The sequence below is a fragment of the Perca flavescens genome, chromosome 4, assembly GCF_004354835.1.
Source record: "Perca flavescens isolate YP-PL-M2 chromosome 4, PFLA_1.0, whole genome shotgun sequence".
NCBI classification, from domain to species: Eukaryota; Metazoa; Chordata; class Actinopteri; order Perciformes; family Percidae; genus Perca; species Perca flavescens.
Window position 1 is genome coordinate 30,552,280 of NC_041334.1, and position 15,180 is coordinate 30,567,459.

Below are 15,180 nucleotides of genomic sequence, written 5' to 3' on the forward strand. Positions count from 1 at the left end.
GCAATGAGGTCATTATCTCTGTCCTCACCTGTGGCCTCCAGTCCACACACACACACACACACACACACACACACACACACACACACGCTGCACCTCGCACAATCCACATTTCATCAACAACAGCAACAACTCTGCTCCTCCCTTCTTCTCCCCAATCCACCTTCTTTCCTTTCTCTTTTTTTGACTCTACTTTGTCCTCTCTTTTTTAAATCGTATTCTGATTTCTTCTTCTTCTACTCCCTGTCAATCCTGCATAATTCTGAGCTTTTAAACTCCCTCCTCCCTGATCCATCTATGTCTCCATTTTTCCTTTTTTCAAAAAGTGGAATCCAGCCATCACATTCATCATAGGGATTTATCTGCTCCTCACATCACTATTACAGTCACTCGCACCAATTCCCTTCCCTGCCCTATTACTGTTACATTTTTTTGCCTCTCTCCCTTCCACCCTGTCCCCCCTTTACAGCACAGTAGGCTGTAATCACATCCACTAGACCATGATCACCCCTCTCCTCCTCTTCCTCTTCTTCCTCCTCTTTGTCATTTTTCCACCCACCTCGCCTTCCTCCCTCACTTTCGCAAGGCGGGTCACGCCTCTTGAGGCGGCAGAGCAGAGAAATTGCCTGTTATCGAGGGTCGATTTTTCATGCGCTTGTAAATTGCTTTGTATTGACACTCTGTCAGAGCGGGGTCGTCACACCGGCCCAGGCCACTCGCCACCCCGCGGTCGTGCTGCTGATCCTGGGGTGCTTTCACCGGGATTGAGGGGTCAGGAGGGGTGCCGTCTGGTGTGTGTGTGTGTGTGTGTGTGTGTGTGTGTGTGTTTGTGTGTTTATGTTGGTGTGTGTTAGCTGTATTCTTTTGAGTGCATATTGAGTGCATGTTGGAGTCAGCACCTAGAATTCATGATTTCGTTGGGATGTGACGAGGCTTTCATTCTGGGTCAGTGAAGAGACCTCGGGGGGGTAATAACAATACTAATGGTAGCTGCCTTGTCCTCGTGCTGATGATTGTTTTGATGGTCATTTATCTTTGAAGTGTGTTGTGGGAGCGTGCCTATGTTCCCACAGCCCTATGTTCCCTATTTCCCACAGTTCCCACATTTCTAAGATTTGTTTTCCAAAATTAGGCCCTATGTTCCCACATTTCCTTTTTCATAAATTTGTATCAGATTAGCCCCCTTTCTCCCAATTTGGTAGCCAAAATTGGTATTATCCCCTAACGCTAACCCCCTAACCCTAACCCTACTAACCCTAACCCTGTGGGAACATAGGGCTGTGGGAACATAAGCATGTGGGAACATAGGGCCTAATTTACAGTGAAAAAATCTTAGAAATGTGGGAACATAGAGCTGTGAGACAATTGGGATGTGGGAACATAGGGCTGTGGGACCATTGGGATGTGGGACCATTGGGCTATGGGAACATAGGGCTGACCCCATGTGTTGCAACCAAGCTTCTGCAAGTGGTTGTAAGATACAATGTCCAAATGTATTATAATATCACTTTATTTTATGAATATAGTTTAATTTACTTTTTTAACTTCTGTATGAGTCCTTAATATGCTCATTAAAAAAACGTTTGCCTTCACTTCCTTTTCTGTCACTGACATTTGCCTTTTTCAAAGCGGTATTGACTGTATGGTGACCTCTATCAGAACTGAAAAGACATTACAAAATTTACAAGACTTAATTTACATGATCTGTTTCAAAATGTGTTGATGACGGTGTTACAAAAGCCTTTTTCATAATGAACAGAGTTTAACAAAATGCACATCAACTGTGCCTGCTGCTTCAAAATCCTTTGTCTTATTGCATCATTCTTCTCAGTGTTTTTCTGTGTTAATGTGTTGGCGTATGTCTCAAGTTCTTCCGAACTCGTTCTCAGACATCTTATGTCTTAAATTTCTCACCTCTCACTTGTTATTCACGTTGCCTGCTCTTTCATCTTTCACACCTCCTATGCACTCTCTTTTTTCTCTAAGTTTTTATCCTCATTTTCTTGTTTGTTGTCACACAAACTCCTGAACCGCAACACTGACATTTAGCACGTTGCCTCTGTGCTGACTGTTTCAAACATGTTGACTGCTAATAAGGGAACTAATGTATGTATTTTTTCTTTGAGTCCCGTGAAGTGTTTTCAGCAGTATTCGTGTTTGGAGCAAGCTTTTTGGTTGCTTTCCACAATAAGGCTCAATATAGAATCAAAAAAGCGAGCAATGAATAAAGCACTGTCTCTATGCACAGCAGCTCTGCACACAGGTAGAAGCTGAACAGATCTAGTGGAGATGACTTTAAGGAATATTCCACTGAATCTATCTTTTTAAGTATCAAATGCTCCCTGCCTGTAGGCTTGAAAAGGTGGCTGTGGAAAGTTTGCAGCTTGCTGCTTTGTAAAGCAGCTGTAGATGGTCTGGAAAACAAACTATACTATGATACATGTATATATATACTGTATATATATCATATATTTGATATGTATATATATACAGCTTGTTATCGGTCAAAAATCCATATTATATATCAGCCAATATAAAACAAATTAACAATAAAAGCCTTTACACACGTCCCAAAATACTCCTGCAGCATAATACATTAAGCAGCTAGTATACTACTTCAAGCTAGCAAGCTTTGGTGCAATTATGAAGTTATAGTGTGACACAAAAGTTATCTACAGTATATTTTGGAAAGTGGCAAGTTGACCAACCAGGTTTGACCATCTCCTGCTGTATTATTGTGGCAGAAATAAGGACAGAACATCAGAAGGTTTTGTATGATATAGAGTTATTCCTTCAGATTTAAGTGAACCAAAGGGATCAGGTTCTGGATGAGTGGGTTGCAGCAGACATATATTCATGTTTCTCTGCAGCCATTGGCTTCAATGTGGTGCCATGTCCCTGGCAAGCTGTGCTGATGTCTGTGTTTGACACCCACTCTCTCGTTAGAGTGGCACAATCTAGACTGCACTGGCACAGATCTCATGCCAAGCTCTTTCCCTGTGAAAAGATGGAGCACAAGAAGATGGTTAAAACACACACAAAGAGGAAAAAGTGGAAAGAAGGTGCAGAGGAGAGATACAGAACCATGAAAGGAATAAAAGAAAAAAGGGTGAGAGGACATATAGAGCCTGGACAGGAAAGAGAAAGAGAGTCAATGTGAGAAATCCAACAGTGGTGTTGAAAAGAAAAAAAAAAGATAGATGAGTCCAGATGCGGTGTGAAAACGGGGAAAAGGCAGAGACTGATAAATTGGTAGACAGAAATGAGGAATGCCTGAGAGACTCTCTTTCTTCCTTCTGTTTCCTCCGATGTAGAGCCAAGCCAGCCCTCCTGGCAGACGTCTCCTCCTCCACCCCGTCCGCCCCACCTGCTTCTCCTCCCGTTATCCTCCCGCTATCCTCCCGCTATCCTCCTCCTCTGTCCTGTATGGCACACAGCTGCTCATCCACTCCCCATGCATTAGGACTCATCTGCCATGAGTGTGTCCTGAAAGAACCCTCCAATCTGCACTTAGCTTGTCTCAAAGTGCATTAAAGCTGCACCGGGCAAGACACTGCATTTGAAAATGCAGCCCGTTTATTAATCTAACTCATAAATTGGGACTGTAGCTGATGTACTGGATTTCTGCATTAGCGTGGGAAGGGGGTTGCTGAGGGGGCTGCAGCCCCGCCTTCTGGCACATTGATACACATTGAGGAAATATAATTTTACCTTTATGAATAATCTCTGAAAAATAATTGGCACATGGCGCACATTTCTTCACTTTAAATAGTCCAACAAAAAATAGGCTATATTGAAAAAGGGACACAGTGTCCAGTAGTGAGAATGAGGCTGCATGTTATCTGTACATCCACAGGCGTATTATTGTGCAGAATTTACAATGTTTTTTACGTTGTCTGTCGGCTTTTCCCCTTTGAATCCAGTGTTTTCTTATTTTGTTGAAACGGTCTCTCTGTGTGCACAGACCAGAAACTAACCCTCTATGGATTTGGGGAAGTAAGGAGATAAAAACAAGCGCTCAGCACAGAGAAAGTATTGACAACTGCTGATTCTGAGGACGGACGGGTTGGGCATCTTCAGTATCTGAAACATAACGCATCATGTGTTACATATCAATCGTATCGATCATACTGTTTATTCTGCTATATTATTATTCCCACGAATAATGTCAGATTTACAGAAAAAGTACTACAACTGTCAGTTGTTTTGTCTAAACAAGATGCGCTTGTGTGTGGCAGTGTGTGGGGAATGTGTGGTGGAGCAAGTGAGAGAGTGACGGTGAATGCAGAGCGATCGGTCTGAGCGGAGGAGAGTTTAAGTTTATTAGCCAAGATATCAAATGACTTTACAGCAGTTTGCAGTTTTGTGCACTGTATCGGAAAGCTGTAGCAGGAAAAGTTAACAACTGTTTTCCGATGTGTCTGTGGCTAAGAATGCTGCCATGGGTATTTTTGCATAACCATCCTTATCAGACACTAAAAAAGAAGGAATTTAGTTCTGAGAGTTTAATAAACCATATTACATAATACTTGAATAATGAAGCCATTCGCATTTTTGAGAAATTCAAACTGTTATCTCTCACTGCCACTTGGGACTACAGAATTGCAAATTAGGCTTGTTGAGTCTTTAAATGTACAAAAGTTACATGTTTTTGTAATTCCCTTAACAGATAGGTTGCTGCGCTGAGATAAGAAACATTCTGCTACTCGGAGTTAGAGATTTGATATTCCATTACTTGTGGGAAACCGAAAATAATCTATCTCAAAAGTTGGAAAAAATACTTGACAGTGTTCAAAAGTGTGTGCATTCAGCTATTTGGGGCCAGTGAGAGTAGAGGCTACTGCCAGAAATGTAAAGTCAAATGGTTATGGATGCATCTTTATCCTGGTTAAGATGTGAATGCCATTTGTAAATGCAGTTTGCTTTGATTTGTTGAAAGAAACACAGTATACATGATTGGAGAATTGAAAAGCACTATACTTCTACTTTAAAATGTCAAACACATCATCTGCAGTAGTTCGCAAGCTCCATTTCCTGAATGTGTGTGCGGGAGCAAAATAGCAAAAGAGAAAGGAGGTTGTTCAAAGTAGGTAAGTGATATCATTATTCACCCTCCACAGTAGAGTGTGCACTGTTCTGCAGCTTCCCATTACTTGTCAGTGTTAATATAATACAAGAGTTTAATTTTTAACAGATAGATGTGAGTTAAGAGACAAAAAAACACCAAGTCATGACAGACTGAATGGGGGATAGAGGAAAGGTTGTATAAGATGGAAGGGAGAGGTAAAACCAGGACACAGCATTGACAGCCCCAGAGATGGACAATCTGTTTACTTTAGCCATCTCCCGATGTCCGCTGCTGCCTCGGCGGCAAGCATTGGCAATTTTAGACCCTTAAATTTCATCTCATATCTCTTTAAAAAAAAATCAATTTTAGTGCTTCAAATTAGAGTTTGCGAACTTGTCTATTAGTGACAGGAAAAACAATTACAGGTTCAAAGGGCTTTAAACAGGTTCAATATCCCTGTGTCGCTGTTGCTGATGCTATGCACCTGTAACCCAGTCAAGGTTAAAGGTCCCATGCTCTTTAGATGCTTTTATATAGGCCTTAGTGGTCCCCTAATACTGTATCCGAAGTCTATTTCCCACAATTCAGCCTTGGTGCAGAATTACAGCCACTAGAGCCAGTCCCACAATGAGCTTTCCTTGGTATGTGCTATTTCTGTGTCTGTAGCTATTGAGGAAGAGAGAGGGGGGGTCAAGGTGGAGGGTGGGGGTGTGGCCTTGACCAACTGCCACTTTGCTCGTTTGAAAGCCATGATGTGTCTCCCTCATGGGTGGGCCAAATTCTCAGGGCGGGCAAAGCAGAGAAAGGGGAGGTAACTTTGCTCCTTATGACTCATAAGGAGCAAGGTTCCAGATCGGCCCATCTGAGCTTTCATTTTCTCAAAGGCAGAGCAGGATACCCAGGGCTCAGTTTACACCTATCACCATTTCTAGCCACTGGGGGACCATATGCAGGCTGAGGGAACGCATATTAATATTAAAGAAAAACTCATAAAGTGAAATTTTCATGCCATGGGACCTTTAACAGAAACGTAGTTTTGGCCAATCAGAGGTGGTTGTGCCAGACTAAAATTGCTGAATGTTAGAACATTGTGTCAAATTGGTCGTTAATACTGTGACTTATAAAGTGTCAGGTTTAGTTCCATCATAGTGTCCAAAAACCTTAGCTGACGTTGTTGTTCAGTAGCTAGCTCAGAGATTATCAGTTAATGAAATTACTGATTTAGCAGGGGGATTAAAGTGCCCATATTATGAAAAAATCACTTTTTCTGGGATTTGGGGTGTTCTTTTGTGTCTCTGGTGCTTCCACACACATACAAACTTTGAAAAAAATCCATCCATGCTGTTTTGAGTGAGATACGGTTTCTGAATGTGTCCTGCCTTCAGTCTCCTAGTGAGCTGTTCTAAATCGGCTCGGACTGTGACGTCACAGTCCGAAATGAGCTGGCTAACCACAACCGTTAGCTCGTAGCGTTAGCGTTAGCATGCTAACGCTAGCATGCTACATCGTTCTCAATAACAAAGCACTGCTACAACACACACAAGTTCACCATAATCTACAAAAGGGTTTGGGTTAGGGGTTTTCAATTGAGTTTATATTGATCAGAGAAATGCATGCTGATGTCCCATTGAGGTGCCTATTAAGGTGCTACAACTGGATTGAAAAGAAAAAGTATCACGTTAATATTGGCAGTACAGGCAATTTTTTGCCCTCGTCTTTACTCACTAAGACATGTGTTCATATAAACATCTCAGAAAACATTTCATGCGGGCCTCCCTCACTGTTCTAGCTTAATAAGCAGCATTTTCTACAACTGAAATCTTTTCACTATCCACAGTGGATAACTTAAAAGAAAGATGTCCGTTCTTGCCTTCATCAAACATACAGCATGTGGTTTTTCAATCTTCTCTTTTCAGCCAGAGGTCTTGCACACAGAAAGGCATGTGCTGGTAATTAAACCAGAAAACATCTTCTTGCTGTGAAGTGAGAAAGCTAACAGCTGAGCCACCTGATATTGATTAAACGATAAATCCATGTTATATGCATACAATAATGTAATCATGGTCTTGCTTTGATTATGAGAATGCTTTGATAAAATTGTTAACAATGCTAACAAAGGAGGCTTTCATACATGGATGAACATACTCAAAGGCAGCAGCCATAAAAACAAGGTGGGTTCTGTTGGAGAAGAGATGCACCTTGTGAAACTGAATGATGTGCAAGTTATCAGCTATACGAGCACCCAGCGGGAGAGCCTCTGGTAGTCTGTAAAGGTTGTCCATTACCTGATGGAGCCAGGTTCATTATCCTGTTCCCACAAATATGCTAAGTTCTGTGGGTGTCAAACATCCTGGCTGACCTTGCGCCCTAACCAGAGAAAAGAGGAAATGCTCCCCTTTAGAATGATGAAAAATGTATTGGATCAAAACAGAAAAACTTCCAAAAATGTTACAACTGTGTGCCATTGCTCTCTTCCTTGTGATCTACATATTATTGTAACATCAGTAGTATTATTGCTCCAGATGAGATTAAAGGCAAGTAAGCGAAATATTAAATATGTATTTATACTAATTGTTTCAGAAATTAATTGCATTACTGTACAAATGTGACAGGATTTATCTACAGAATGTACCCTGGGAATTTCCACTACAATTGCCATCCTTCCCACCAAGTTCTGGAAAGATAGTCTAGCTAGCTGTCTCCATTTACCTTGCAGAGTTCTGAGGAAAAGTTAACCATAGTCCTCATAAATCCACTGGAGTTTAAAATTCCAACACAAAGAAAGAGGAAGGTACAAAGAGTAAAATCCGGCAGAATTTCCGGCTGGAACGAAGCAATCCCGGAAGTGGAACGCTGTGGATATAGACTTCCCCACACTTAATAAAATGCTATTTAGTAACATTGTAAATTGGGAAGATTTTAAATTGCATTTCACAAAATAAGATGACGTACCTCAAATATAGCAGAATTTTATTCCATTAACCTTTTTGCTAAATGACCCAATGATCTTTGCTCAATTAATTGGATAGTTCCCTCTCATGCTTAACTGCATAAATTCAAATTCTAACTCTTAAAACACACATATTTCTGTCTATGCTTTTATACATAAGACAAAGTAATACAATACTGCAAATCCATTCACTAAAGATGTGCAGTTAAGTACAATACATTTTCAATATATTGTTTTTAAGGGAAAATTATAATTTTTGTTAGTTATGCTTCAGCCTGTGATGCTACAGGGACTTCCCATTTAAATTCTGATTACACAGATGCTTCCAAGAAAACACTTTACACATTACTACAGTAAAGACATTTCTTAAGTTTTACGGCAACCCAATCCAGGACACTAAACATTAATTTTAAGAAATCCAGAAATTCTCTCTCCCTCTTAATACAATATTATCTCCATGTCAGATCAACTGGCCAATGATTGTCTTAAAACAAGAGGCGGAAATGCACGCACGCAGACACACACACACACACACACACACACACACACACACAGTCCCTAATGCTTTATTTATTTATGTTTTCATTGCTTATGGATGCGGAAAGAGGGGTGCAGAGGGTGCAAGAGAGAGGTGGTGGGGAACCATGTTTTTGAACAAGTTGGCGATGATCACAGAGTCTGGGGGGGCCAGTGTTTATGACTTATTCATGGACCCTTCTGGCCCCTCACAGCCCCTGGGACTACACCAAACAGATGCAAGAGGGAAAGAGAGAAGGATGGGGAGGAGGGAGGAGTGATGTGGGACAGAGGAGAGAAACACGGCGTTAGGACAGTGGTGGAGGGATGCAGAGAGGGAGGGATAAGCTTAGCATAAAAAGACAAACACAAAAGCAGGATGAAATAGGGGAAATGGGGTGTGGAAGGGAACAGACGGAGAGAGTACTCACACTGGTCACCACATCCTGACCTTGGTATCAGTCCTGGGACACAGTCGAGGCAGCCAGAGGTGGCAGGTGACACACTGGATCATCATGCTTATTTCCATCTACATCTGCATCAAAGAGAAGAAGGGGGGGGTAAGATGTAAGTAAGATGTAGTCAGTATTGTCTCTGTTGATATAATATATTGAGTTCATATACAGTCCACAGAAGAACTCTGCACTCCTTCCTGAATGTAAAGTGTATGGGAGAATGAAGCCTGAAAAGTAAATGGAAAGCCATCATCACCACATGCAAACGCTCTGAATAAACCAAATAACAGGACATTTAACAGTGAAAATGCTATCTAATGACAGTGGACTTAATTGCAGTTTATGGAGTGCACAGCTATATGCAGATGTTCTACTTCAAAGATGAGCACTGACAATTAATGTGTCTGTCAACACTGTCTTGCCATCGCCTCATTAAAACATGACCCTAAAATAGTTACAGCGTCTTAGTAACTCTTTCATACAGACCCTGCTAAGGAATGGCAGCATTTGAAAAATTGATCAAAACTACTTTTGATTTGTTTGTCTTGTCTTAGTGTAATGAAGAGATGACTTCATTATCAAAAACACAGATGAGATTTTTGAGGCCGAGTTGATTTCTCAACTCTCCGCAGAATTCAATACCTTGTGATGTTTCTACACTTTTTGTTCAAACGCTTGTTTACAAGTCTCCAATTTCCACAATACCTCAGGTTGTTTATCCAAGCCATCATAAATCTCTGGCTTAATCAGAGTTGTGTTCAAAGGTAAGATAAGGGCATGGCAAATCCTTCTTAACCCACCAGCGACACACTTCACAGCAATTTTACAATGTGTCTTGTGTTGCTCATAAAAAAGAAAGTGGCAATAGAATGGCAGATATCCACAAAGAATTGTGGGTCTTTGTCACTGAAACATCAGACCTTAACATTTTTTAAGCATGTGGCAAAATTTAGAATGCCTGAGATCTCTTTTTGAGCGGTATAAGATGAAATCAGATGAAATGTTATTGACTGGCTTTGGTTTTTAAACTTGCCCTAGCATCTGCATAATTTAGGACAATGTTATCCCACTTTTGCAAACTATTTTTGACCCTGAATTAAATCTGATTTCATTGCTTATGGCAGAGTGCTCCCTCTTTTGGACAGGTTCTGAATCATCCCCAGTTTCCCTTTTTTCTTACTCCTGCATCGAGTGTTCATTGGTGATTACTTGGTGAAAGATGTCCTATAGTAGCTATCTCTCTCTCTCTTTCTGTCTCTCTCGAACCACACACACACACACACACACACACACACACACACACACACACACACACACACACACACACACACATACAGCTACATTGCTCCCAGAACACTACTATTCTAAATTATATCATTATAAAATTTGAAATGAAGCTTTTCCGTTGACGCTGAGTGAGGGGTGAAATCACTCGCTACCCACATTCCTCCTCACCTCCCCATCACTGCAGCAACTTTGATGCAAATCCTTAAAAGGGCAGAACTGGCGGGGAAGCTGTGCATCGCCATGGCAATGCGGACTGGGAGAAATCCATTTTTCATAGACAGGCATTGCCAGTTGGGCTACTCAGAGTGCAATGCATGTGATATCAAGAAAAAGGAGAGCCAAGAGGAAAACCAAACACACTCAAACAACCAAAAATCTGACATAAAAGCTCCAAGACGAGGCTTGAAAAGACTGTAGTTTCCACTGTTTTAGGACTGTCAGTTGGCCTGTTAAGCTCACAGTATGCTGCAGTTGATAATAGGAGAGTTGCCACACATATCTGGAGAAAACTCAAATACACACACACACACACACACACACACACACACACACACACACACACACACTGATACAGACTGTTGCTTTTACATGATCCCAAAGCTGTTCGTCCAACTCCAAACAAAGCGTACAGACGTGAGAGTAGTATCGCTCTTCTCATCTAACTCTTGGAAAGAAAGCAAATAAGCATATTTCCCCAACTGTCAAAAGTAGTTAATTTGTATTTTTAGTCGGAAGTAAACAAGTGAGTAGGGCATATACCATAAGCAAGAAGGATTTATCTTCTTAAATTGTTACCATACACTTTGTTGAATTATTTTACAGTTGTTAGTATGTCAGACATTTATACATACCCATTCAACCTCTATTTGTGTACTCTCCTGACCACTTAGGTGTTGTTTTCTGGGAATTAAGGCAAACATTAAATTGGTTTGCTTAATATTAACATTTTATTGTTTTAACTAGTGAATTGGAGTTTGTGAGAAATTGAGGTTATCATTTGTAAAGAACCTTGCTGACTTCATCATTTTTCTGTATTTTTAGATTCATAATTTACTTTCAAACACAAAATATAAATGCAAGTGAGTACTCATTGGAAAGCAGAGGTGTATAAAGTACTAGAGACCCATACTTGAGTAAAAGTACAAGTTCTCTATCAAAAAAGTGACTTGAGTAGAAGTAGAAGTGCTCTTTAAGCACCCCACTTAAGTGGAAGTACTAAAGTATTCAACATTTTTTGTACTTAAGTATTGCAAGTAGTTTATTTTAAAATGTACTACTCAAGTACTAAAAGTAAAAGTACAAGTATTGTGTTATGTAGTTATTAAAGAAAGCAGTCACATTTTGAATATCATATTGTTGGAGTTCAACTATTTACATGGTATTAAGACATTGCATATGCATTACAGGCAGTCACAAGCTGTACATTGCTGGATATGAAGGAAGTATCTGAAATAAACCCAAAAAGGTACATTAATGTCACAGATGTTATAACTACTATTATCTGAAATAACAGTGGGTTATTAATCACTTATTAACAAATACTGAAATAAATGTGTGATGTAGTGGAAAGTTAGCAAGCTAGCAAAATACAGATAAACTAGCAGCTTCACATCACAGATTCAAACGGTTAACATTCAGTACTCACTGCAGACTGAAACAACTCAAGAATAGCTTCATCTGCTGCAATAATAATAATAACTAAATCTAAAGAGTACAAACTTACATCGTCTCTGACTTCTGAATGGGAAACCGTAATGAAAAGAAACACGATGCAATCTCTGGGATTTCTTACGCAACTTACGTAGCCGTGACTACACAGTCTCCGTAGCGTGAGGAATTCGCAACAGTATCGAGTAACTATGCAGCACATAAAACATTTATTGGAGTAAAAGTATTAAACTCATTGAAAATATGTACTCAAGTAAAAGTGGAAGAAGGAGAAAAAAAATACTCCAGTAGAGTACAGATACAGCCTTTTAGTACTTAAGTACAGTATTGAAGTAGTTCTACTTCGTTACTACAGCTCTGTTGGAAAGGCAGAGAGGAAGTTGTCACGACAGCTTTCTTAACTCTGGCAATAAAGTTGAAAACACTGCTGAGTACATACATTTTTATATCTGACCCAGCATTTTTTTTAAACATTAATAAAGTTGAAGGACATGCGAGAGACAGATTAAAATAGAATGATTAAAATCAGTGGAGCAGATATCCTGACTTTTAGTCCCTAGTATGAGTCAAACTTCAAAAAAGCTGGATTCTACAATTCCCATAATGCATCTGTCATTAGGCTTTCTCTGCCTGTTAAATGCCTTCATCTTCAGCGCTCCATTCTTCCAGTCTGTAATTTTGCGTTTTTAAAGGGATAGTTTTCGGGCTTTAATCCAGCTCTGTGTAATCTTTGTGCGGGGCAGTGTGTTTAGATGAATGATGTTTTGACCGAGATACGGCGGTTCTCAGCGGACCTCCGTGATGTGTTGCCATCCAGCAGATCTCGGCAGACTTCCGATGCTCTGCTCAGCATGGAGCTCTGCGTGCTGCGGTCTCGGAGGAAAGCCACACACCGTTCATCTACACACACTATCCACACTGCCATGACACAGAGCTGGATTTAAATAAGCAAAATATATGTTTAAGCACAAGATAACCCAGATGTCATCATCAGGGTTTTTCAGACTTTCGGAAAGCTCCTCCAAAACCAACAAAGATATTATACAACTGTTTTCACTGGCTGATAAGTATTCCCAATGACGATTAAATTGGCCTGTATGTGTAAAATCAGAGGAGTGCCCCTCTATAGTTGATAAATAATGTATATACATTTTACAAGCATTGTGAGATCATTCTGTTAAGGAGTGCAGGATGTGCTACAAGGGTTTTCTGCTTGCACCAGTTGTCCATGCAGTGAAGAAAAGAACAAAACACAACAACAATGTATATTAATGCATTGTTGCAAACTGTAATCTGTAGTATTATGGTTTATTATTTGTTCGTAATACATCTATATTTTTTGCATCCATACTACAAACATACCCTTTCAACAGCCTTCCACACGTTCAGAAATGCTAAATTTCCTCCAAATACACACACAGACACTCAATGTAAACACACACACCACTGTAGCTGTTAACACCTGCTTATATACACATTAGTTTTGCATGGGTACCTGTGCAATGACTATAATCCATCATGGGCCGTGCCACCCTGGTATCACAGCGGAGCTACAACACAGGCCTGCCGATGTTGGGCACACTGCCAGGGCCAGAGGAGGCAAAGACGATCCACACAATCTCCCCCCACTGCTTAACAAATGCTGCTGCCTCCCCGCTCTCTTACACACAATCAAACACACACAGGCAGACGCAAATCACATGCACATGCAAGCTTTATCATGGTCGCACGCATATCCACACATAAACACTTATATGCACAAGTGCCTGTATTTACACATAAACCCATCCCTGCAAACTAACAATCACAGATGTGTCTTTATTATTCATTGTTAGTTTGCCCTGTAACAATGCTGGGAACTCCATTAGCTGCCAAAAAGATAATTTCCCAGGCAATTTGAGAGCAAAAGCTCTTATGACATATTTTAAATGTATGCTGTGATGAAGCAGATGAAAAAGATATTTCCTTTTTTCCTGTATAGTTTTTGTTCATAATCCTCTTTTACCCGAGTAGGCACGTAATACATGTAATGCACGCACACGAACACACGAACACACACACACACACACACACACACACACACACACACACACACACACACACACACACACACACACACACACACACAAACTAAATTTGTATTGCCACCCACAAGCAAACTGGCAGCTCTTCTCATGCATAATCACACATGCGTACACACTTCTGTCGCAATCATTTGTATGCAAAGTTGGCTGGCTTTGATGGGTTGCTATGGTTGCTGTTACCAGGTTATGTGACAAGAAGCAGCAAGTTGCTTTACCTCTTATCTGTGCCAATGTAAAGGTGTCAGGATGAGGATGTATAGAGCTAAAGAGGCAATAACACAACACAAGTCGGCACACAATGGAAGCAGGAACACTATCAACGGAGACAGCTGCACAAGAATAAGATATAACAAAGTTGCACAGTTGTGGACAGTTAAAAAGTGTATAGGGTATAAAAAGTGTTGAAAACACCTTTAAACCTCCAAACAACATCAGTTAAAACAAGCAAATTGGTAGGTTTGTGTTACGTGGTTATATGGGCTGTGAAGGTAGCAATCATGCTAGCTAAAAAGGACACACTAACAACATTGTGAGAGGGGAGGAAAACATTTGATAGCCAGCCAACATGAAGGGCTCAGCTCTGTAATTGCCTCCATGAGATTCGTTAGTATGCGTGTGTGTGTGTGTGTGTGTGTGTGTGTGTGTGTGTGTGTGTGTGTGTGTGTGTGTGTGTGTATTTGAACCAAAGTGAGTTTATGGGGATGCTCTGCGTGTGTTTGTGTTTATGTCTGGAGCTGATAACACTGACAGCTTAAGGTCATGAAGAAGGGAAGGGCACAACTGAAGACAGCATATATCTTTGATCTCAACACAATGTGGGACTGTGTGTATGAACCGCTGTGTGCCGTACATAGAGGAGATAGATGGCAGAGTCAGCATGCTGTGTGTGTGGGTGTGTTTATGCAGTTCGACATGCATTCGTGTGCATGCATGTTTAAAGCATGAACATGTTTGTGTGTGTGTGTATGTGTGTGTGTGTGAGAGAGAGAGACAGAGAGAGAGAGAGAGAGGGGGAGAGAAGCTATTTTTCCAATTTTTTTTCAGCTTTTGGAAGTGTGTGTGTAATAATGTGTGTGCTTGTACATAGGTGTCAGTATATGGTGCAGACCAGGCCTAATAGGGTGAAGTCACAAGGTTCCAGGTTCCCATGGATAT

General features: G+C 40.7%; 1 long non-coding RNA gene across 1 annotated transcript; it reads right to left on the minus strand.

The window, feature by feature from the left end:
• Positions 1 to 2,743: 2,743 nt before the first annotated feature.
• LOC114553521 (uncharacterized) lies at positions 2,744 to 12,119 on the minus strand. Its single transcript, XR_003692338.1, has 3 exons — positions 11,997 to 12,119; positions 8,963 to 9,066; positions 2,744 to 2,994 (listed from the first exon to the last, which is right to left on the minus strand). It is a non-coding gene; the product is annotated as an uncharacterized LOC114553521 (long non-coding RNA).
• Positions 12,120 to 15,180: the final 3,061 nt, after the last annotated feature.